Source organism: Arvicanthis niloticus, chromosome 14, assembly GCF_011762505.2.
Source record: "Arvicanthis niloticus isolate mArvNil1 chromosome 14, mArvNil1.pat.X, whole genome shotgun sequence".
In the NCBI taxonomy this organism is placed as follows: Eukaryota; Metazoa; Chordata; class Mammalia; order Rodentia; family Muridae; genus Arvicanthis; species Arvicanthis niloticus.
The window spans coordinates 29,918,331-29,943,910 of record NC_047671.1 but is presented as its reverse complement, the minus strand read 5'-3'; the positions used below and the strand labels follow the sequence as shown (position 1 = coordinate 29,943,910).

Genomic DNA, 25,580 nt, shown 5'->3' with positions numbered 1-25,580 from the left:
AGGAAGAAGCAGAGGAAGCAGATAATGCCTGGAAAGGAACAAAACAGTATCTCTGACACCCTTATCTTTAGTAATACTTGGTCATCATGTTAACAACAAGGATTGATTTATCAACTGGAAGAGGTTAGAAGCTTCAAGGACTTGCAAATCTGTATGAGGGATTTTTTTTTTTTTTTTAGCACAGAAAATAGATATTAATTTGAAGACAATAAAAGCAGCGCTGGGGAGATGACACTTTTAGTGACAAGTAGAAGAAAGATTCATAAAACTGTGGCTGAGTGCACAACAATAAAAGGTAAATTTCGCGGGCTGCTGAGAAAGAAAGCGCACATTGCTGTGAGAAATTTTTTATTTGGTTTGGTTTGTTTTAATTGTGATTCAGGTCAAGCAGAAGCCACTTCAAGAGTGAATTAAATATGGTGACCACTGAGGTCAGTTGGTGTCATTAAGTCCCAGCATCTCTTCCCTTGCTTTTCTTCTCCTTCATCTCCTCTTTCTCCTCCCTTTCATCTTTACTTCACATTTTGTAAAACTTTAAGCACATAGCAATGTAAAAATACGGTATACAAAGCTTGTGCCTGTAAGCATTCTTCCCTGCTTCCTTGTCTTCTCTTCATGTGTTAGTCTAATCTGAGTCTTGTGCGTGTCTGAACACCTGAAGCTGGAAACAAGGCCCTGATCAATGTTCGGGTCAGCATTTTCCGAATGTGGCATTGTCTCATGTCCACAATGACAGCACTCAGCTTAGAAAAGTATTAATCCCATAAGAAGACAGCTACTCAGTTCATGATCCAGTGCTTTCCTAAATGGATTTTTATATCTGATCCGTTAAAACCACTACCCCATTGTAGTGAACGCCAGGCACTTGGCTGCCATGGGACATTATATGCTAAACCACTGAACAGACTCTCTTTGAAGCTTCTCAGAAACCTCTTCTAGCATGTCTGAGTATCTTTTTTTGGCATGTAACAGACATGACCACTAATCACAGCTTAAGGTTTTGGGTCTATTGTGTATTCTCGTAACACTTTATTTGCTTAATTTTTTCATATCTCTAACAGGTGTTAAAACATTAACTATGTCCTTTAGTAGCTTTAAAGTTTAAAGGTGATAACATATATAAACGTATCTTTTATTTACTTGATGTAATTATCATTTTGGAGATTACTGCCTCTGTCTGTTAACCTAGTCCTAGTCCTGAAAGCTTCTAGTCTCAAATAATTTTAACTAGGCCTAGCATATTTTTTCAGGTACTAGGACTTATTGCTGAATAAGCTCACTCTTTCTAGCTCTTTCTGAACTGAAACTGGCTGGTCAACTCAGCTTTTCTGGATCAAAACTCCTCTCCAAGTTAACTAATTCAATCTGGCTTCTCTCTTGGCCTCTGAGTTTTTGCTCTGCTTGGCTTCAAACTAACTCTAGCAATATGTTCTGATCATCTGGCTCCTTCTAATTCTTTGGCTTATTCTGTTTTCACCTGTATCTAGTTTGTTTTCTCTTCAACAGAAAGAACTTTGTCTCTGTAAAACTCTTCTGGTAAAACTGTCTTCTTGTCCTTCTGATTCTTTGTGCTGCTCTTTTTTGTCTCTGTTTTTGTGAGAGTTTGGTATATCTTAGTCTGTCAAATCTTTCTCTGATTCATCACTTTGTATGCCACTCAATTAGACATTGCTTTCAAATATGGGTGCTTTCTTCTACAAATGACTTTACCTTCATTATTTGAGATTAAAGGTGCACATTAAGGGCTGGGCCACACCACAACCAGAAACAGGTTTTTTTTTTCTTCAATAGATAGAACAATCTTGAAGTTCACAGTATGATCAAGTATCCTGCAACAAGCATGGACTTTGTGTTTGGGAAAATGGTACGAGATATATGAATACAAAATATTAACTTAAAATGTCCTAACGTGAGATTGAAAACTTTAACGAAGCATTTGATAAACTTAGCAGGGACTAGTATAAGACTGCAGGGAAAAGTCACATAGATACAGAAAAGCAACAGGATAAACCAGAGCCAGAGGAAGAGAACTGTGTAGGGCTCATATTCAAATATATGTAAATCTGAATGCAAATGAATGTTAAACGTTCACCTCCTGCTGAGTCAATAAAGTAGGTAGATCCCTGGATTAGACTAAGCTGAAGGTGGCTCCTGGCACTTCCTGGACAATAATGCTTTTTCTTCAGTCAATGTGACAACTCAAAGAGGAAGCATTCTTTTTAAATATACAGAAAAATCTTGGATCACAACAGTATTGAGAGTCTCTGCTAGGTGGTCCAGAAGACAGTGGGTGGGATGTTTTCATCTCGAACTATTATTTAGAGTAGTGTAGTGTTGTCCATGCTTCCTTTCAACTACATTACACAATAAACTGAACTGGAGCCATTGAAAACATGAGTACTTTGCACATGCGTTAAAACATTTCAACAGAATGATTTGTAAGAAAAAACAAAACGTGTGCTTCTTGGCAGGCAGAGAACAGGTGAAAAACAAAGTTTTAGGTAGACTCGAGATATACTGCATTTATTATGGCATTTTTGTACATGTATATAATAAATGTTGAATATATTCACCCCTCCACCAACCTGTTTCATCCCCGCACCTACCATAAAGAGTTCACTTTCCATTTCTTATCATTTTGTTCTAAATATATAGATTCTAAATAGGAGAAAATGCAAGACCTTATTTATCTTCTCAGATCTGTTTTATTTGGCTTCATGTGATGGCTCCAGTTTAGTGCATTTTCTTATAAGTGCTCTGGTTTCACACACATGCTGTCTGAGCACTGTGGCTGACTGTTTTTGGAGACCCCACCATATCATCAGTGTTGCCCCATCTGGTCTTGTCATGGACATTGTCAAGCTGTTCCCCAGACTGTTGGCCAGGACTCCAAAGTGCTTATTCTCCCACTGGCTACTCTTGCCAAGTCAGGAGGAGATTTCACAATCAACGCAGCACAAGATACCCTTTTCTACTTTGTGAGAAAGAAAATAACTGACTGTGATGTGGATGACATGCTGTAGGAGACTGAGAGGACTGAGATGGCATGGCTGTGCTGCTGACTCCAATTTTGAGATGTGTGAGTCTTCTTCTAGGAATTCATGATGTGGAAATGCTGTAAGCCATGGTTTATTTAACCTTGAAATGGCTGCACACCCTTAAACAGTTAAGATGGGGTTTTTGAATACTTTTTGGATTTTACCAATTAGGTTAATGGTGCCCAGAACATTTGGTCAGGTTTCTCCAATTTGCATTTCAATTTCCTAATTTGAAAGTTGTTTTTTTTTTTTTTTTTAAAGAAAAACATATTTACTAATGATGAAGGACTAAGAGAGATAATAAACATTTGGGAGCAAGCCTGTGCTAAACAAAATATAAAATACAGGAGAAATATATGCATATATCTTTATATTTTAAAGTTAAAAGTAGTAATTATAAAATCAAATTATAAAATAAACTGGAAAAAATAGAACTATAGTGGATGATAGGCATTAGAAATCATTAGGACATATATGTACATCTCTGCATATAGTTATATAAACACATTGATATTTTTATACTTATATGATTATAAATATATATATACACAAAATTTCAGACTTATTTTCAGTAGCATGAAAGAAAGAAAGCACTAATCATAAAGATTGTGTTCATTTGAAGTTGGCAGTTAAGAATTCTAAGGGAGCATAGTAGAAGAGATGAAGGAGGTCAAGTTAGTCAGGAATGCTGCCTTGAAAGTTTGCAATACTGTTTGGAGTAGCATTGTACATGTAGTAGCAGAATCTACAAAACCAGAGAAGAAGCATGCAGGCACTGAAATGATTAGGAATATCCAATATTAAATATACATATGGCCTAGACATGGGAAAAGACTCTAAGAGAAACAAAGATCAAATATCTCTAAGACACAAAATCATTCTTAAACTTTTTACCTTTTTGACATTTTTTTCAACAAATTAGCATAGACAACTAGAAATTGATAAAACTTGTTTCACTTATTGACTTTCCCTTTATGCTTGTCTTATGAGTTTGGTTTTGTGTGTGTGTGTGTGTGTGTGTGTGCACGTGCGTGTGTGAAGAATGTTGATGAGTTTTAATCCTAGGTGATAATATGTGATCATTTTTATTCTTTATAGTTACAAATTTGACTTTATTTTAAATTGATAAACTAAAGGTGAATGTATATAAAAAATGATATTCTAAAATGTACCTATGCCCTACCCAAAGAAATTAACACATTTGTGATCATAACATGTCAAAGTCTTCAGCATTGTCCTGAATACACCACAATAACTAAAGTCCTAGTTTTACAATGAGTCTCCTGAACTCATTCCCAAAGTGAAAGGTTGCAACTTTGACAGTCATCTCTCCAATACTCCATGCACCCTGGTAACACCTTAGACTGATTCCATACATAAATAAGATGTTTGGTGCTTGTTCTTCTATTATATGACCACTTTGACTTAATATAACACCATCTAAGTTCATTCATATTCTCAGGCATAGAGGGGATTTCTTCTCCATCCCATCTTTTGAGACAGGTAACTGAACACAGACCCTAACCATGCTAGTCAAGCACCTGGCCAGTAAGATGTACTATAGGCATACCATATTTTTGGTTATGAATATCATTTGGCTGTAACTAAATGCCACATTTTCCTCCATTTATCTATTACCTGGAGTCGTGTGGGTTGCTTCTGTATCTTACCTACTATGAATACCATGGTAGACAAAATGGTGAGTCCCTCCTATGCTGAGTTTATTTTATTTGAATGCACTCGGGAATAGGAATGTTGGGCCATGTAGCTGATTTTGAGTGCTATTATGTCCTCCACAATATCTTCTCTATGTTACTGTCCCTCCACTATTATAGGAAACAAAAAAATTTTCATTTTTAAAGAAAACATTAGTGATTTTAACAGTGAGGTGACATTGAAGTTGTAGTTTTCATTTTTCTAATAATCTTAGAGGTTTGAGTTCTTCTTTTTTCTATGTATCTGCTTGAAATTTATCTTTTGAAGTGTCTTTTTAGGAGTTTTATGCACTTTAGGTAGAATTTTTGTGTTCTTGCTGTTGAGTTTTCTACGTTATCTTGAATACCAACCCTTTATTATGCATAATTCACACATACTCTTTTCTGTCTTGCAGGGTGCCTTTTTGTAATTTCATTTGCTTTAGGGAAGATATATATTGCCATTTAGGTATCTTTTGCACTTATTGTTTATGTTTTTAGGATTATAGTGAAAAGAAACAAAACTTTATTCAGACTAGTGTTGTAGATCAATTATCTTGTGTTTTCTTAGTAATTTCAAAGCATGAATCTTAAGTCTTCTGGTAGTTTGAATATTCTTGGCCCAAGGAGTGGCACTATTCAGAGGTGTGGCCTTGTTGGAATAGGTGTAACCTTGTTGGAGGAAGTGTGTCACTGAGTAGGCTGGCTTTGAGATCGCCTAGTACTCAAGTTCCACCCAGTGTAGAAGAGACCCTCCTTCTGGCTGCCTTTGGATCCTGATGTAGAACTCTTAGCTCCTCCAGCACCAAGTCTGCCTTCATGATGTCATGCTTCCCACCATGGCAATAATGGAACCACTGAAACTGTAAGCCAGGCCCAGTCAAATCCGTTTTAAGTGTTGTCTTGGTCATGGAGTCTCTTCACAGCAATAAAACCCAAACTAAGTCAATTCCTTAATTCATTTACATTGTTTTACATATCTCTTGACATAAGGCTCTATGGTCATTCTTCTGTATATGGACAGCAACTTTACTGAAGAGACCATCCTTGTCCACCATGTTCTTAGCACTTCATCAATGCGCTATAAATGTGTGAAGATTCCTTTCTAAGTTGTCCATTCAGCCTCTCTGCCTATGTGTCTGCATTTGCGCTGTCTTCAAGCTGACTTATTACGTGACATACAATTCTACAGAAGGTGCCCCAGTACCTCTATCTTTTGGGTGAAGATTGCTCTGGTTATTTAGTGCCATCTGTGTTTCCTTATATTTGCTTTTATCTGCATGGGTGATATTGAAAAGAACTGATAAGACTGGGCGTTGCTTTCCTGGCTTAGATATTAGAAGAAATGCTTTTGATATATTTTGCTGTGATGAGATATAGGAAATATTTTGTAAGTTGTACTAGCTTGTAGATGTACATCCTCTTTGTTCTTCTGTGTGAATCCCCTGACAAAGTCCTCTCACTGGGGCAGGGTACACATTTATACCATCCAGCTGCCTTTTCCTGTGCACATTCCCTCCCACCACTGATGAACATTACTTTTCATTGTTTATTTTAATTCTCTGCCAGGCCATTATTTTAGGAAAGTGGGGGAGGAGACAGCATATGATTCAATTATATTGTATGAAAAATTTAATAAAGTGAATACACACAGAAAATGGGATTTATGTGATGTAACACTTTTAATAAAACATAGTTTTATTAAATGAAATAGAGCCTGAAAGAATTAGTTGATGTATATTTTCTATATCCACAAGCACACTATTTGGTATATAGTGGTTTTTTTTGTTCACTGATTATTAAGAAATCTCACATGGTTGGGCATGATGGTACACACTCTTAATTCCAGCACTTGGGAGAGAAAAGCAGGTGAATCTCTGAGTATGAGGCCAGTACGAGGCCAAGCTGGTCTCTGATATGAGCTCCAGACTGGTCAGGGCTACATAGTGAGACTCTGCATCAAAAACAGAAAGTACATGGCTCCTTTATCTTTTCCCATTTTTTTCCTTTTAATTGAGGTAAAGCAATTCTTACCTGCATTGTAATTTCAAACCACCCAAACTTAAAATGATGTACATGTTCCTTGGGGATTTTATCTTCTATAAATAACATAGGACAGTTGGCTTTGAAAAGGAAAACATTAGGGGCCTGGAGAGATGGCTCAGCAATTAAGAACACTGGCTGCTCTTCCAGAGATCCTAAACTCAGTTCTTAGCACCCACATGGCAGCTCACATTTGTCTGTAAGCATCATTCCAAGCTGAGTCCCTTTTCTGGTATGCACACACACATAAAGACAAAACATACTCACATGTACATAAAATAGATAAATAGATAAATAAATCTTTTAAAAAATAAAAGGAAAACATTTATTTTTCCCATCATTTTAACTTTTTAATGACAATAAATCACAGTAATTTTTATTTTGGATATCATAAGCAACAAGCCCAAGCCTCTAAAGATGTTTAAAAAAAAGTACTTTTTGAGTTTAAAAATTGAGTATAAACATTGTCATTGTAAAGTGATTAATGGACTAAATTTAAAAATTTTTTTAATAATCTTCCAAAAGTTCTGTTTAGAAGAATTGTTAGTCATACTACTGAGTTCAGCAGGCTGAGACAGAAGCTGCTTCAGAATATCTTCGCTCTGACTACAGATTTTGGAGAAACTCCACAAGTCACTTTTAAAGCTCCAGGAATTTCTGTATGTGAATAAAAGAAACTAGAGTCAGCTGGGAAAGCTCAGCACTAGCCCAACAAAGAGAAGGGAACAGAAACTAGGTCACTTAACCAGTAGCCTGAGGAACAATCCACATTCTCCTTTTTAAGACAAAGAAGGAGAAACTCCATTGAGGACCATGCTTAATAGATAAAACAAATGGGATTTCTGTCTCTCCCTCTTGAAGTCCTCTGACCTTTATCATTCAGGAAACAAACACTGACTAGTGCTGTTGCAATTTTTTTTCTGTTTTGAGCTAAGTACACAGTGTACGATCAAAGATGGAAACAGAATTCAACTAAATGGGGTGGACTTCAGGACTCCCAGCTACTGAGTGAACACTGAGACAAGTGTCAGGTATGTCATTCTGCAGTAGTAACTGATCAATGAGCTTGTCTTTTCAAGTTTTAAAATATAATATATAGGTGCTTGAGAGGTGGCTCAGTGGTTCAAAGCACTGGCTGCTCTTCCATAGGACCCAGATTCAATTCCCAGTACCCACATGGCAACTCCAAACTGTCTGTAACTCCTCTTCCAGGGAATCTGACACCATCGCTTGGACACACGGGCACATGAAATAAAATAAATTAAAAATATAATATGTAAATCTATAAATATAAAATAATTTATGTTTAAATTTTGTAACAATTATACTTGGTCCAGGAGCTGACTATATGAACACCAGTCAAAACTATTCTACCTTGTGGGCTCTTTGGAAAATATTTTGGCAATTATTTTCAAGATAACATAGTTAAAAATTGGTGTGATTTTATGCAAGTGAATTTAATTTCAAACCATATGGAAGATCCTGTAAGAATGAGACTTAGAACCCAGAGTATCTTAGACTGAGAATAAGCTTTACATTTGAGACAAAAGTAACTATGTCCGATTATGATTGCTGAAATCAGTCTCTTGCATTTCCCCTTTTTCTTTTCATTGGAGTTTCAAACTTAGCCCACCCTGGGGAGATTTCATTTCCTATGTTGGCAAAATGTTAGATGTTGGAGGTATTTATACTGATGAACTGATGCTAAAACATCCATACCTACTGTTTTAGTTTAATTTGGGGCTTTTATCATGACAGATTCTTTTTACTACTTAGTGAGCCTCTCATCTCAATGAAAATCAAGTTGTAGGTAGGTGGAAAATAGAATAATGTTTGCCAGATATATCACTCAACTAAAATTCTTATTCTGCTGTATTATCATTTATATTACTACTGCTGCTGCTGCTGCTGCTGCTGCTGCTGCTGCTGCTGCTGCTGCTGCTACTACTACTACTAAGAATGAAGTCCATTACTCTTAGCTGTGGCAATGTAAAACTCACATAAGAAAAAAGTTAAAGCAGTGCTTATGTTCTATTAAGTGATATGTACAGATTCTTTAGAATAAAGGCACAATTCATAGCTAGTTTATATAAAAATGTGTTCTTAAAATATAATTTTATAGAATTTAGAATTTAGTTACCCAAGGAAGACTGTGATTTAATTCATGTTAAAACATATGCTTTAGGACATTGTTCAGTAAAATCAAACATGTTCATATGGTTAGACCTGCTCCTAAGTATCAAAACTCATTTTTGAGTTTAGAAAATGTGTTATCACAGATTTGTGACAATTTACAAAAATCTCTTTTAATTCTTGTATATATAAATAAGGTTTCACTGCCAAATTCAACTAATCATTTGTAGAACAGCCAGTCATTATTCAGGCCAGTCAGCCTGAGAAGGGTTTTTAAAGGGGGAAACCACAAACCTGGAGAGTGAGGAGGGGGTGAAAGGTTGCTAAGGAAATATAACAATAACAATAGCAGAGAAGTCCAGAGGAATGCAACCTAAGTGAATCAGGGTCATGTGGAAAACACTCTGTGTACCCATTTCTCTCAAAAATATGGTCTTGGCATGTCACTTGCTCAACTATTTCTCAGTTGGTGCCCTGTCACTTGCCCTGTCATCGTGGTTACTAGCTTCCCAGCCCCACCTAGATGACTTGCATCTTTTTTGTGGTCAGGAATGTGTCTTCCTGCTTTGGGCCTTCTCCACCCACAGGTGGATTCTCTTCCCTGAGGCTTGAGAAATGTTAATTCAGCAAGTGTCCCCTGACTCAGGGATAATGTACTCTTCCCGGAATGTATCCTAGGGCAGTAAAGGCCTGAAATCTTACATTCAGTTCCATTTTCTGCATTCTTTTGCTCAGGTCTAGGGGTAAAGAAAAAGCCTGTATATATATTTTTAAATGGTCTTTATAATTTTTCACTCTACATCCTCCACTTCTTCTAATTTGACAGTTTTAACCATAAAAACTTAGGTTTTCTAAACCCCACCCCACTTCTTCTAATGCAAGCTTTAATTAGAAAACTTCATCACAACTTTCATTTTCTTGACCTAATGTTTGATATTGTTGGCATAGCATTAAAATCTGAATGGCACTTATTCTTTCTCTAACAAAAGCCACTAATCTATTTAAAATATAAGGACCTATGGTCAAAAGCAAAAGCAAAATTACAAGAGGTCCAGCCAGGGAGGATAACAGGGTCGTCATCCAAGGGGACCTATTGAACCAACTTTTAAACCAGTTTCATTTTGTTTCTCTGTCTTTGGTCTAATCTCTCTCTGAGTTTGTTCACAGAGTCTCTAATCACCACTGAATGGTCTATATAAAAACAACATTTTCCTCTAAGAGCAGTATATAAATCACCTCTTTAAAAAAAAAACAGTAAATAGATATACCTGCAGTCACTCTTAGTTTCAGTAAGACAGCCAAGGTCAAGGCGATGGGCTCTTTGTGGAAGCGTCTTAAGGGTATCAACAGGGTGATAATAAACCCGTGGGACCAGCTGTACAAGTATATAATAATCTTTGGCCTCATCAAAGACAGAAGTAGATATATAAAGGATTAATCTTGAACTGCAAGCTCACTATTTATCAATCTTAGGCACTAAGTATCTGTTAGCAGGGGTCCTTGGGCTCTATTCTAATGGCTAGGGGTCTCAAAAAGTTTTTATTTCTTTCAAACACACTTCCAAAGTTGTCCTCTGACTTTTACATATTTTGTGGCACATAGTTGTCTATATACACATATTATCACATATATAATAAAGAGAAATTGCAAAAGAAACAAATCTATATAACTCTAGATTCACATTTCAATTTCAATCTTGGAATCACAAGCTGTCATTTAACTTTGGGTATACATACCCTAAGCCCCACCCTCTGAGGCTGCATTACCCCTGTGCCTCTAGGGTGAGGATGTCTCAGGAGTCAAGGCCTGCTGCTCTTTTGGCCTTCTAGGTGACCTTGTGCTAAACAGCAGGGGGTTGCTCAGGCATCTGGCTGTTCTCCAGTTGGCATCAGGCACAGATGTTGGTGAACTTCAAGGAGGTCGGATGGTCAACAGCACCAGGAACAGTCTCTTAGTAGCCTGAAAAATCATTTCTCACATAAGAGGGACATTCTGGGTGTGGAACAGGGACAAGGGACACTTTCCAGCTAGTGCCAGTTCCCGAGGGCAATTTAGTTTTAGGGTTCTGTTTATTCTCTCTACCTGTCCTGAGCTTTGGAAACAGTATGAACAATGGAGCTTCTAATTAGTCTCTAATATCTCTGACAATTCCTGACTTACCTTAGAAACAAAAGAAAAAGTGCTATCTGATCTAATTACCTCAGACACCTCAACCTGACAGAGGGTAGGGACAGTCTAGGATGACCATAAATGAACGGAATACCCAGCCCATCTCTTAGTTCACCATTTTTTCGGGTAGCCCATGAATACATTTTGGCCCATTGGCCTGGAGGAGGACCCTGTGTCTATCAAGAGTTGGGTGGCTCCAAGTCTCATCTATCTTAATTGCTGCTTTCACACAGAGCTAATATCTTTGCCATTTGAGGTGTTTTTCAAGGCCTGGGATTTCCTGACCTTGGCTTCTATTTGTTAGGACCCTCTTGGACCCTGAAGCTGGCTCTTTCACTTGCAATGTGCACACTAGTCTTTTTCAAGGAGTTTATCTCCCTTTGATTGGAGTCTCTCTTCTCTGTTTTTTTCTAACTATTATAGCCAAGCTTTTCTGTAAATTTCTTTCCTGTAATCTTTGTTTTTTTCTTCTTCTTTCCCTAGACTTTCTCAGCAACTTACACTAAACCTTTTATCTTCTTCACTCCTTTCCTCTAGACTTACTCTAAACCTTCTCCATTCCTCTTCTCCACTCCTTTCTCTAAACTTTCTCAGCAACTTATACTAAATCTTTTAATGACTTACCTTGTAGTCTCTCTAGCCTCCCTGTTTAACCTCATGTGCCTTGGTCAAAATTAGTGGGGTCTCATGTAGCTCTCTCTCTCTCTCTCAAGATCTATTAATGGGATCTGGCATGGGCCTGTAGATGTTCCTTACCTTCTGTAACCCGCTGTTGACCACGGCCTGATCAATTGATAGGGTCCCCATGTCTGAGGGAACATTCTTTTTCTGGTATCTTCTCTTGTTCTTCACTCCTGAAGACCAGAACCTATAAGGGTCTTGCAGAAGAAAGGATTTTATCATGGGGGGGGGAGCGGTATTCCTCCACTAGATTTATCTAGGCGACTATATTGGGCACTAGATCTAGGTGCCTGAGGGATCCTGGCCTATCTATTGCTTTGATAACTAATTTATTTTTTACTATAAATTTGTATCTGTACTAAAATGGAAGCCTATTCTTTTGGCTGTCCGACTCAGGACAGCCTGTAACTTTTTGTAGCAGGAGATCTGCCTGACCTGTCTGACCTGCCTTCAGGCAGTTTTGTTGGTTCAGAGTTTCTAAGCTGGAGTCACATCACGTGACTTGTCTCAGTGCTACTTATTCACTTTTTCTTTTCTTTTTTTTTAAATAAAATATATATAATTATAATTCTTAGTTGAATAATATTGCTGGGGCTGTTTGTCCAGCTGCCATGGCTCATCTGCCAGGTTTTAATCACCTGGGCCCTACCTATCACCGATTTGTTACAGCAGCAACCCCAAGGTCCCCAGTACAGCCACACACACCAAATTAGGTAGCTGTCACACACTGTTACCTCAATAGCCTTTGCTAACAGCAGAGGAACAGAGCCTTCTTTTCTTGGTGGCCAACTTGCGTGGCTGGGTGGTTCAAGGGGGCTGTGCTGGGGAGCCGTGAGCTGTCACCTGCCAAGTGCTGGCTGGGCGAGGGCGCCCTCCATATGGTATTACCTGGAGAACACCCTACATGCAGTAGGTGGCTGTCTGAACCTGAACTGCGGTTGGTGCCCCTTACTAAAGGACCTGCCTGCCTCTCTGCTCTGCAGTAGCACTCTTGTACCAGCAGCTTCATCTCTTTCTCTGCCGGTGATCATGTTATCTCTTTTTAACTCAGGATGTTTAACACAGTAGAGTAACGGCTAACACACAGACAATTTGTCAAGAAAACAGAAAAAAAAAAAAACAAAAAAAACAAAAACCAACAACACAGATAGCTCACCCCTCTCATGGTTGGCACATAGACCAGGTGATACAGACAGTTCTCGCCCCTGCCACGGGCACAGAGACCAAGTTACACAATAAGGGCATAGAAAGAGTGTCAGAAATCTGCCTGCCTCTGCCTCCCAAATAAGACTCCTATGCTGGACCAAGTCTAACAGATTTTTAACATGCCAGCAATGTTCAGAAACCAAATAATTTAGACAGATGGGCACACGAGAAACCAAACAACTTAGACAAACCAGCACACGAGAAACCAGACAATTTAGACCAATGGTCACACAACAACCAGACAGAAAACTGGTGTTCCCTCACCTCCCAGTGGGGTTCTTGGATATTAGGGTGGTCGCAAAAATCCCAGGACGAGCCCCCAAATGAAGACACCCCTTACTCAAGTCTCAAGAAGTCACCCAAAATCACAAGACACCATACCTGGATGCAATCAGCAGAGGTTTATTAGGAAGAGTTGGCCGGCCAAGGTCAAATTGCATGTTCACGTAGGAGCAGATTTTGACAAAAGACCAGCAAGCTGAGGGGCTTTTTATAGCATGGGGTGGGGAAAGGGAGGAATTTTCACATGGTTACACATGATTGGTTGCTTTACAAATTTTGAACATCAGCAGGCTGTAACACTGGGAAGACCTCAAGGGGGTAGGGGGTAGGGTAACCAAGAACAGTGGAAAGTTAGCTAGTTCTTGGAACCACCCAGATGACTTGCATCTTTCCCTGTGGTCAGGAATGTGTCTTCCTGCTTTTGGGCCTTCCCCACCCACAGGTGGGGTCTCTTCCCTGAGGCTTGAGAAATGTTAATCTAGCAAGTGTCCTCTGACTCAGGGATAATGTACTCTTCCTGGAATGTATCCTGGGGCAGTGAAGGCCTGAAATATTACATTCAGTTCCACTTTCTGGAACCTGCATTCTTTTGCTCAGGTCTAGGGGTAAAGAAAAAGCCTGTATATATTTTATAAAATGGTCTTTATAATTTTTCACTCTACAATATGAATTAAGGAAGCTGTCTTGTAAGGCTAATCACATCAGCACAGGGTGGTTTTGCTTAGTGTGACATTCAACAGACTTGCAAATTCCAATGGGGAAGATAAACAGCAGGGAAAGGATCCAGTCCTAATTAGAAGCAGGTTAATCAGAGAAACCTATTTACGGAGGATTAGCTATCCACACAGGAACAAAGAATGAAACTCCTAATTCCTCTCTAGCACTCACAGATGTCCCCAAGCAAGTAAGAGAACTGGAAAGGAGAAAGAGGAACTGAAGCACATCCCTCTGAAGCACAGCAAGGGTGAGTGACTCCCTGAGGGGATTAGACAGACAGACAGACAGACAGACAGACAGACAGACAGACACACACACACACACACACACACACACACACACAGGAATGACAGCACAGGAATGATAACAGGCAAAATGGAAAATTTCCATTTTATAAGGATTGATTCATGACTTAGGTAGGATTCCAAGTTCATTAATCGTGATGTGCTTTCCTCAGAAGAAATAATGCATTGCTACTTTTGAATCAAATATATACATTTTAAAGTGCTACCTGATTATCTTGCTATCACACAAGGAAATTTCTACACAATAATCTGTAGGTTAATCATCATGTACATAACCAATTGATTTTTGACAGTTGCCAAGAACATACAATGGACAAAAGAGTTTTCTTAATAAACAGCTAAAAACCAAAAATAAACCAAACCAAACAAAACAAAACAAAAACCTCGACTGATGAATAAAGTAGATTCTGCCCATTCACCATACATAAAAATCAACTCAAGTGTTAGACTCAAAACTATGAAATAAATACAAGAAGACGTAAAAAAAAATTTCAAATAGTGATATAGGCAAATGATTTTTGTATATAGGGTCTCAAAGACAAAACAAACAAGAATCAGCAAATAAATTGTATTAAACTCTTAGTATGACAAAAAGAACTTTCTTAAGGTTCTAGTCAAGAAATCACCAAAAGAATTCAGTCTATAGTCTCTGTGTGAGCACAGGCCTGTGATGTGTCAGCACTGAGAAACCAGAGTTTGGAGGATCCAGGTTGAAGGGAGTGGAATGTACATAGGGAGATTTTCTCAAAACATAGTAATAGGAAGAATGAGAGTAAGACAGAAGAGAAGGGATGGGGGAGGGAAAGGGAAGAGGGAGGAGAAACAAGGGGGAAGCACATGGAAAGGGAAGGAGAAAAAATGCATAGAAGGAAAAAAAAAGGGAGAATGAGAAGAGAAGAGAAAGAGAGATTGGGGTGTGGGAGAAAGGACAGTCTACAGAATGGTAGGATATTTCCACAATACTAATCCCACAAGGGATAAAAATACAGAATATACAAATTGCTCAAAGTGAATTCAAGGAGTAATCAGGACCCTATTTTAAAAGAGATTTGGCTAAAAATTATATGATAAAATGCTCAGTCATCATGAAGAAGCAAATTAAACCACACAAAAAAGCCATCTTACCCCAGCACCATATGACCCAGCCCTCCGTCTAGGAAGTCTGCATTCAAAGGCTAAGAAACCTTTCTATCAAGAAGATACTTGATACTCATTTGTATCACAGCACCAGTCCCAATAGTGAAAACATTGCTCACTAGCAAGAGAGAAGGGCAGGAAAAAGGATGTGAAAGGAAGTTTTATATGAACAGGCTCACAAGGCTGAGTGGAGTATCACTTTTTTTTTTTTCTTTAGTACCATGGCGGTAACTATTACTTAAAGCCATATGTATTTTAAAATGTCCAGAGTGGTGAACATTCTCAATATGTAGCAATGATTACTTTTTGACCAGATGGCAATGGTCACTGTAAAAGCATGATTACTACACATCATGCTCACTCATTAAAGTGTCATGACCCACCCATGAAGGTGTATGGATGCTTCAGTAAAATAAGTGGCCCAACCCCATTTAGTTCAATCAAGGAATGAGAACCTCATATCTCTTCCCCATTTCAACTCACACAGCAGTCAAGTTTGCCTCTGTGGCCATTCTAGCTCTCAGTTATCAGACTCAACACACATCATTTTATAATCTCCTAAGAAAACCAAAGGGACTGTTGTCAGTTCATTTCACAGTGTGTCCTGGTTGATGACACTGTCTTAATTTCTGAAATTCTGGTTTGTTTTTCTTCTGTAGTCTCTTTAGGAAACTCGGGGACAGACAATTTGTATTGCTTAAAGCTGTTTTTAGGATTTTTCCTGTTTGTAGAACCTAAAATTGAATCATTCTCCTTGTATAAATTCTAAAGTGTTCATGTAATTTACCCATTTTTCTCCCCAGAATGAAACTTTGGTGTGTGGATGATATGGGCTCCCCTGGCCTGTGGATAATTACTGGTTTCTTTGGCAATTTCCTCTCTACCTTGTCACTACTGCATTTTCTAATGTCACCTGCTGACATGTGGTTCTAGAATACACTAATCTGGCTCATGGGATTGGTTGGGTTCTGGTTGGTCTTTACTTACTATGGATTTCTTACTTTCTTTGTTTTGCTATATAAAACAATGCCAGGTTCTATCAATATCTTGTATGGAGAACCCAGATAGATTTTTTCCATTCTCATTAGGAGCTCTGAGGCATGACCATTTGCAATATGCACTCCCATCATCCATACCTCTAGCAGGACATGAGAACTTTATATAAATTTATAAGTAACACTTCCCACAAATTCCTGTGGTCAACCATGTGGTAGCACTTGCTAGATACAGACTTCCTTACAGAGATTCTTTATACATTTTCCATTCTGAATTTTAGGAAAATCAAAAATAACATTCATGGAGGTTCCACGGGGAAAGGTTCTTTCACATTTTTTTATGCCCTAATTTTTTTTATTTGTTAAGTGAGATTATCTGCACTTGATTTAACAAAAACTTAGAACAGTGTTTGGCATTATGTGGTTATTCAATATACATTGTATATCATCACTTCAGTTGAACATGAAAAACATACCACAGTCCTTGGAGAGAGAATACAAGACTAAAAAAAAAAAACTGTGGTTAGTGATGACACAAATCCTAAAGCAGACATAGATCATTAGCATCTTATAACACCTTTCAAAATATATCCCAGAATCTAAGGGTTCAATCAAATGACATCTTGATTTGAATGATAAGGAAAGCCATCCTGTCTCTATTTTAACACATAGCTCTGCAGTCAAAAGACACTGACTGAGGCAATGGCTGAGATGAAAACAGCCAGGCAGGTTTTCTTGGGTTGACAAAATATTTAAGACTATGAGAAAAGCACAAAGCAAGCAGCTATATGGATGCTGATTTTGATACAATAAGGTGTAGTGGGTTGGCCGGATGCTGATTGCATTCTATTGCTAATATTAGTTCCTCAAAATCTGGTTGCCCCATAGAGTCTGAATGGAGACCCAAGTGACACTATGTGACCTTGCTCCCACTTATTCCTGATTGATGAATAAAGATGCCGACAGCCAATAGCTGGGCAGGAGAGACATGGCAGGTTTTAGGATTACCAAGCCTGAGGGATAGGAGGAGAACCATAAGGAGAGGAAGGTGGAGGACGAAAGAGAAATCTCTATGATTTAGGTGAGCCCTAAAAACATAGCCCTGGGGGCTGGCCAATTGGGAGTGAGTGAAGGGGCACATCCTCATAGAAGCAGGAGGAGGGGGGATGGGATAGGGGGTTCCTGGGTGGGAGGGAAATGGGGAAAGGGGATCACATCTGAAATGTAAATAAAATATCCATTAAAAAAAAAACACAATTCCTACACCAAAGGCTTCAGGAAAATTGAGGAACTGAAAGCAGAAAAGACTTTATATGCCATATGACTAGAACATCTGTAACAAGACAGTGTCTTCTGTTTATGACACCCATGTTATTTAGCAACATGTTTGCCTACACTAGACACTAGGCACTATGACAACACCAACACCATTGATATAGCAACATGGATGGTGGAAATCTCACAAGACCCCACCACTAAATTAAGACCTATAGAAAATTAGTGGCTCGTAAGAGAAGGAGAATCAGTCTTCTACAGGGATGAACTTTCTGATAGGTTGTTTAATGCCAAGTGAACAGCCCTAGATACAACATCATATACATATATGTATACGTATACATATACGTGTATATGTATACATATTTAGCATTGTGTATGTGTATACATATACACAACTCTAAATAGAACAGTAGGTTATAATTATGCATATAATTAAAGAAATTATAACTAAGAAGAGTTGACATGATGAAGGAGAAGCTTTGAATGTGGGGAGTGTGATATAAAAATGATGTAAATACAGTATTTATGTGAAATCTTTAATATGATGATGATGATAATAATAATAATAGTAATAATAATAAACACATGTTAAAATTCAGATAACTCATATCCAGAATGATAAATATCATATGATCTCACCTATCAGTGGAATCTAAAATATTTAAACAAGTAGAGACTTAAATGACCGTTGCTGTCTGAGAGCAGCAGTAGAAACGGTGGCAAAGATGAGCTGCTTACTGATCGAATGTTGGAAAGTCTCAGATAAACCAGCAGAACCAGTCCTACCCAATAGGGTGAGTGTGTTCAGCACTGACGCATCCTGCATTTAAAAATAATAAAAGGTAGATCCAACTCAGCAGGCAAATGAGATAATGAGTATGCTAATTATTTTTATTTAATCCTTCCAAGTTTATATATATTCTTATTTTATACATGTATAGAATGAAGATTTCTTCAGCAGAGCCAGTAGGGACAAGGATACCAGGAGAACACAGGCCACAGAATCAATTAAGCAGGGCTCTTGCAGGCTCACAAAGACTGAAGTGACAATCAGGGAGCCTATATGGGGCTGAACTAGATCTTCTGCATATATATTATGGTTGTGTAGTTGAGTGTTCTTATAGGACTCCTAACTGTGGGAGTGGGTGTGTCTCTGACTCTTTAACTTGCTCTTGGGACCTTTTTCTCCTCTTAAGTTGCCTCATATAGCCTTTATATGACAAATTGTGCCTTGTCTTACTGTAACATGTTGTGTTTGGTTGATATCCCTTGGGGGTCTGCTCCTTTCTGAAGGGAAATGGAAAAGTAGATCTGGGTTCAGGGGAACTGGGAAGAGTGGAGGGAGGGAAAACTGTGGTAGGAATGTAATGTTTGGGAGAAGAATTTTAAAACAAAATTTCTTCAATGAAAATATTGAAATCAGTGAAATTTACAACTGAAAAACAATAAAGAACAGAAAAGAAGTAAAATCCATTCTCTCTCTCTCTTTTTCACTCACTAAGAAAACAGCATACATACATAAAAATGAGAATGAAAACATTGTTTCAAATATATACAAATGGGTTATAAACTCATTTCTTATTTCAACAATTATTTTTGAAAATGACGACGTACTCACAACTACTGCAGTGAAAACCAGATAGTCACACAGCAGACTCAAATGTGACTCTCAACAAAAACTGCAGAGTAGTAGGAGAAAACAGAAGAAACACATGAAGACACTGATACAGTGTTGATTTGGGGGAGGACCCCAAATCACAGGAAGAAGAAAAAGAAAAAAATTAAATAACAAATGAAATTCCACCAAACAACTGAAAAGTTTCTGCTCAGAAAGAAATGATCAATCAGCAGAGGGAAGTGACAGCCACAAGGTCTCCATCTGACAGGTGAACGACATTAAGAATACACAGAGAATCAAAGAGCAACAGAAACCCTCCAATTTAATGAAGCAAAGGCTCTCCGTAGACAGTGGTCAAAAGACAGAACACAGATGCCGAATAAGTACATGAAATTTGCTCAGACTCTTTATCTACTAGTAAATAGACAAACTAGGAAGCCGTTTGGAAGGGCCGTTATCAAAAAAAAAAAATTAAAATAACAAATGAATTTTGGCAGGGATGCAGATTTTTAAAAAGTCCTATACTTCTGGTGGGAGTGTAATTATAGAGCCATTGTAAAGAAAAGTATGCACCGTCTTTGAAAGCTAAAACTTTCCTCTACTATATCATTTAGCTATCCTGCTCTGCATATGTATCTAAATGAAGTGAAATCTGCATACCTGAGCAGTATCTGCAAGTTCTTGTTTACTGCAAATTTATTTACAATAACCAAGGCATAGAAAGATGGCTAGATGACTGTCAAAAAAATGAGTAAAAAAATAGAACATATGAACAAGTTATGTTTATACGTACACACACATACCCCACACATATACACACCTTATATGCTCACACATACACACACACACCACACATACACCACATATACTCACTCACACACACACACACACACACACACACGCGCGCGCGCGCGCGCACGCACACACACACACCCCACACCACATCACATTGTCCAGCCATAATGAAGAATGAAGTTTGACACGACTGCACACGCCTGTCATCACTATACTGAAGCAGGAAGACTCCCGTGAACCTGAGAGGATCTATATAGTTAATTCAAACATCAACAGCAAGAAATGAAAAAAAAAAAACCAAACAAAATATTATTTGCAACAATATTGCTGAAAGTAGAGAACATTTTTTAAAATAAAAACAGAGAAATGAAATGAAAAACATGGGTTCTCTGTTCTCATCTTATTTGGAAACTGAAAATTCTGAGGTTGGAAGTAAACCATGATTACTGGAGATGGTAAAGGGTGTGCTTATGCTTAAGCAGCATAAAAAGGGCCACTGGGTTTGCTCATTGTGTCCTATGTATGTATCTATGGAAATACCTTCCTCAACCCCATTAATTTGATAATACAACATTTTAATAGGTAGAAAGGGTTTCCCAACAAGAAACATGGAGTTGACTGTAGCTTTTTCTTTTTCAAACATTTTTCTTCCACAGGGAAAGGACTCAGCTCATATTGAAAACAAATCAGCTATTTGAACAGCATCCATCCCATTGTGTGTAGTGAGGAGTCCATTTGAAGGTATTTACAAAGATATCCCAGTTCTGACTTGTGCCTATGACCAGTCCTTTCAGTATGCTAGAACTCTGACAATGATAACTTTAAAAGTTGGCAGTGTTGTTCAACAGAGCCAATATTAGCCCTTTGAGTCGTTAACCTGAATTTCACTGTACTTCTTAATCTATTTACCATGGTGGAATAGGGCTATTTTTTGTTTGTTTGGTTGGTTGGTTTTTCAAGACAAGATTTCTCTGTATAGCCCAGGCTGTCCTGCAACTCACTCTGTAGACCAGGCTGGCCTCGAACTCAGAAATTCACCTGCCTCTGCCTCCCAAGTGCTGGGATTAAAGGCGTACGCCACCACTGCCCAGCGAAATAGTGGCATATTGAATGAAAGTGTCTAACTTATCTGTCAAGCCTCCATCACACTAGAAGGAAGCCATGATGTGTCCATCCTCCTGCCGATGCAGGAATGTGTTGTTCACCTGTTCTTCTACAGCAGCTGTTCAGGGCTGATGGTAGCTACTGGGGAATCATTGCTTTATAGTTAGATCTTCTTGAGATACAAACAACAAAAAAATGATAAATCTCTGCATTCTGTTGATTAAGAAAACTGCTTGGTTAAGATGTTGTATTTGGCTTTTCATGCTATAATCTGACATCCACGCTGGTCTGTTTTCCAGATCCCCCTCCATGGTATCTATGTATGATCCTATATTCCCTTGGTCTTCATTGCTTTAGACTATATCATAGGATTATCAATGTGCTTATCCTCCAACATTACATTTTTCTTGCTGCCTTGCTTCACTAGGGTACCAGTGATAGTCCTTTAAATGTTCTCAGAGTTGGCATGAGCTGCTGCTGGGAATCAACCAGAGGCTCACTTGTGCTAGGCACTTCCCTTGTGCGCTGAGCAGGATCCTCTCCTTTGTTTTTTCTTTCTGTTAGTTTGTTTTATTCACTTATTCACATATTTGTGAAAATGATATCAGCACTTTTTCTGAGAAGAACAGATTACTACATTGAGACTGTTTTTGCTACCCTTTCTCCCAAGCATTTTTTTCTATAGACATATTTTATGCACATGCACATGCATTGGCAAGTCTCTCTTGCCATTCTATATTTCTGTTCTCAATCTAGTTTCGTAAGGTTTAAAATTTTGTATTTTTCACATCAATACATTCTAAGTCCTTGGAGGAGAATGTCAGGTTCTGTTTCATATGACCCCAAAGGCCCCGTCAGCTATGGATGCCACACCATTACAGCTCAGTTCTGTTTCATATGACCCAAAAGGTCCCATCAGCTATGGATGCCATGCCATTATGGCTCAAAGCCATTGTTTGAGTTTTTAAAGTTGAATGAGTATGAGCTAAATATTGATTTTTTTCTCCTAAATTCACCTTTAAAAACTGAGTTCAAGGGATATTTTTTTTTCCTTCCAATCTGGGTTCAAGACATACCTGTTATAAAAAGAAAGCCAGAGGAAACAGCCAAAGGCAATTCTCATCAGCATCCTTCATGACCCAGCTCCTGACAGTGTCAGTCTTCTGGAAGATTTGGACCACAGCAGCCGGGGGCTTCTCAGCTCCTCTTCACTTCTTGTTCTGACACATGTAGCATCAATCTTCACAGAGGCATTTTTCTTTGTGTTTAAAGTGAATTCATTTCAAACACTGTTGTAATCAACACCCATGAATATTTCCATAGTATGGTACAACTCAGAGGCAGACCCATGGCTAAAGGCAGTTGTGTATATATAATGCTGTAAGAATATAATTATATTCTATATACAATTATACATAAATATATATAATAATATTTCTCCCCTCCCTATCCTTCCTCCACACCCTCTCATATATCCTTCCTCGATCTCTTTCAAATTCATGCTCTCTTTTTTGTTAATTATTATTATATGCATATATGTATATTTGTTTACCCATAGGGTGAATAATGTTACTAGTATGTGTTTTTAGGGCTGACCATCTGGCATTGGATTTGTTGTTGTTTGATTTCTGATTCAGGGAAAGAGGAGGGGGTTTAAGTGAGCACCAGCACTTGTACTGAGCTGCCTGTGCACTAGAAATGTTTCAATAATTTGCATCAGTTTGATTTCAAATGTTTTTTTTCTCATCCAATATGAGGTCTGATGATACCTACAAGCAGCAGACTCAGGATCCTGTATCATTTCGGTCCACCATCCTTTTACTTCCACAAAATGCTTATTAGACTCACAAGAAGGAGTAACCTGGTGAGATGGTCAATGGAAGGGCCTTGCTGCCAAGCCTAAAGGCCAGAGTTCAATTCCAGGGACCCACTTAGTAGACGGAGAGAACTGATTCCTACATGTTGCCCTTTGGCTTCCGCCCATATGCTCTTATGACTCAGGCATACATGTATTTATATTTTGTAGTATAATGAAAATCTATTTCTTTTTAAATGAGAAAATCAAATTATTGAAGACAATGTGTTGATTAAAAGTGATATATCTGATGCTTTGAGGTTCATAATTCTGGTTGTAATAACTATATCCTGTTATTTTTCTCCTCAGAGTAAAAACAGTTTTATAATACAGTATTTCATATGCACTATGGGACATTTAAAACTATATCCACAATCTATTCCACATTCCTTTCAAATGATGCTACCTAATTCCCTGCACTTCGGTATAGGCTACAACTTGGGGACTTGCCTTTTAACAAATAGATGATACTGAGTTTAAGGATTTGGTTAAAGAAAGGGGTGTTTTCCACTGTTCCCCCCACTTCCTTAACTTACTACAAGACAATCTGCCATATTGTCAATTATTCTATGATGAGACTTATCTGAAAGGAACTGAAGCTTCCTTCAGTGTGAGGAGCATTAACCAGGTCAGTGAGCTCAGACACAAAGCTCTTAGCTTCCAACAAAAATTGTGATATTACGGCCAGGACAGTAGCCAAATAAACATCCCAACCAGGTACCACTTGGCTTAGCTCTAGCCCAAGCCTGGCTTATTGGAGACTACAGTAAACATGTGCCATCTCAGCTTCTAAACTCTGGGTGGTTTTATCATGATGCAGTAGAGAACTAACACACACACTCATGGTGACTGGCCAAAAGCAGCTTATGCCTCGCGTAATGAGAAAGAAATCTTAATGTTTTTCAGTCTCTAACACCTTCAATCCCTCCCCCCACAGGGAGAAAAAAAAGATTTTAAAAATGCCAGAAAACCAACCTTGCAATACCAGCAATCAAATACAGGAAGAGAATCAATAGTTGATGTCAGTCTAGATTCAGTCAGTGGCAGACTCCTGGTTTTCTGTCCTCTGAACTGGTAGGGACAGAGAAGACATGTACACATATCTATGCAATGACAATTCATAAAATAAGAGGAGATGAATTTGAAAGAGATCAAGGAAGAGTATATCAGAGGGTTTAGATGGAGAAAGGGGAGGGAAAATGTAATTATATTCTCAAAAAATAAAAAGCATAGAGCTCTATCACAACCCCACCCTACACGAGAGTGGGTGGGAAGCATGGAGATCTTCACTTTATGTAATGCACATTGCCTGCCACGTTGTCTGTTCTCTATTTGCTTCAATTCATATTTTTGCTCTTTCAATTCTCTTCATACTTCTCTTTCCCCTCTCTTCTCTTTGTGAGAGTGCTAACTAGACCCCTGTTCATTATTTTACCTCTGTTTTAGTAACAATCCCTACAAGCATGATTGACTTTGAAGTCCACAGTTAACAATTATCTTTTCCCTCTTCCAGATCTTGGACCAGAGAGTCTCACATGTACTTCCCTGAAGAAATCCTTAAGGACCTTGTTAGACTGGACATTCGGATTTGGTAGTTCAGGACAGGCTAGAGAGGTAACCTTTTAATCAGCTCCCAGGTGAACTGACCTCTCCTTATGCAGGGAGCACACTTAAACCAGCCTTGCGTGGGCCCCAGGGCTCCTGCCATCTCATTCTATTAGAGTTCCAGTTTATTTCTGTGTCTTAGTAACTTCACATTAAAGCGATAACACTACCTCAAATGAAGTAAATAATAAAACAACCTTATGTTGCTTTTGTAATTCAAGGTAAAACTCAGGTTTGTTTTTTTTTTTTTTTTATCAGTAATGTTTTTAAGAACTATATTCTCAGTCAACAAATGTAAGTTTTAAACTTAGTGGAATTTTAATCTTTTCTCTTTAAGCTTCATTAGCTTTCAGGAGAAAGCACTTCTGTGAGGACAGGGAACAGAAAGAGTTGAAAACCTCCTGGGCTCTTCAGAAAGACTTCCTTTGCATAGAATCGTTCATCAATTTCCACAGTCACAGAAAGTAAGGGGGACGTGACCTGAATGAGTAACTGAGGCCGGAGTAGTAACTTAAAACTATGGAGACTCTATTTATCAGATACTGGGTGTGCTGTGGCTGACCTTCGTGTTACAAAGATGTAGATGCTGTGGATATTTTTACCAAAATAAAAGCTCGTCTTCTCAGTACAGCCATGGTGATATAGTATGAGTCACATGTTAAAACACTTAACCTTGATAGGAGAAGATTTGTGACATAGGTTAAGAAAGACTAGGTAGTACTCAGAAAAGCACAAAATTTCCTTTTGGACCTTTCCCTACAGCTCCTGCCCCCCATAGGGGAAACCACTCCAGCTGAAAGTATATTCTTCTTAAAGTAATCAGATTCTGGGAGAGAGAAATTTGAAACTCACTTCCAACTGTGTGTTCTTTGTCCTTGGTGTTAGTAAATTATGTTTGCCAAATTTCCTAATTTTTCACATCTAT

At 38.3% G+C, this 25,580-nt stretch overlaps 1 long non-coding RNA gene across 2 annotated transcripts; it reads left to right on the top strand.

The window, feature by feature from the left end:
- Nucleotides 1-25,580, top strand: LOC143434300 (uncharacterized). 2 transcript variants are annotated; one of them, XR_013103698.1, is made up of 6 exons: nucleotides 1-295; nucleotides 7,706-7,806; nucleotides 14,128-14,210; nucleotides 20,748-20,832; nucleotides 24,564-24,664; nucleotides 24,993-25,580. It is a non-coding gene; the product is annotated as an uncharacterized LOC143434300 (long non-coding RNA). The 2 variants fall into 2 exon arrangements; XR_013103699.1 differs by lacking the exon at nucleotides 7,706-7,806.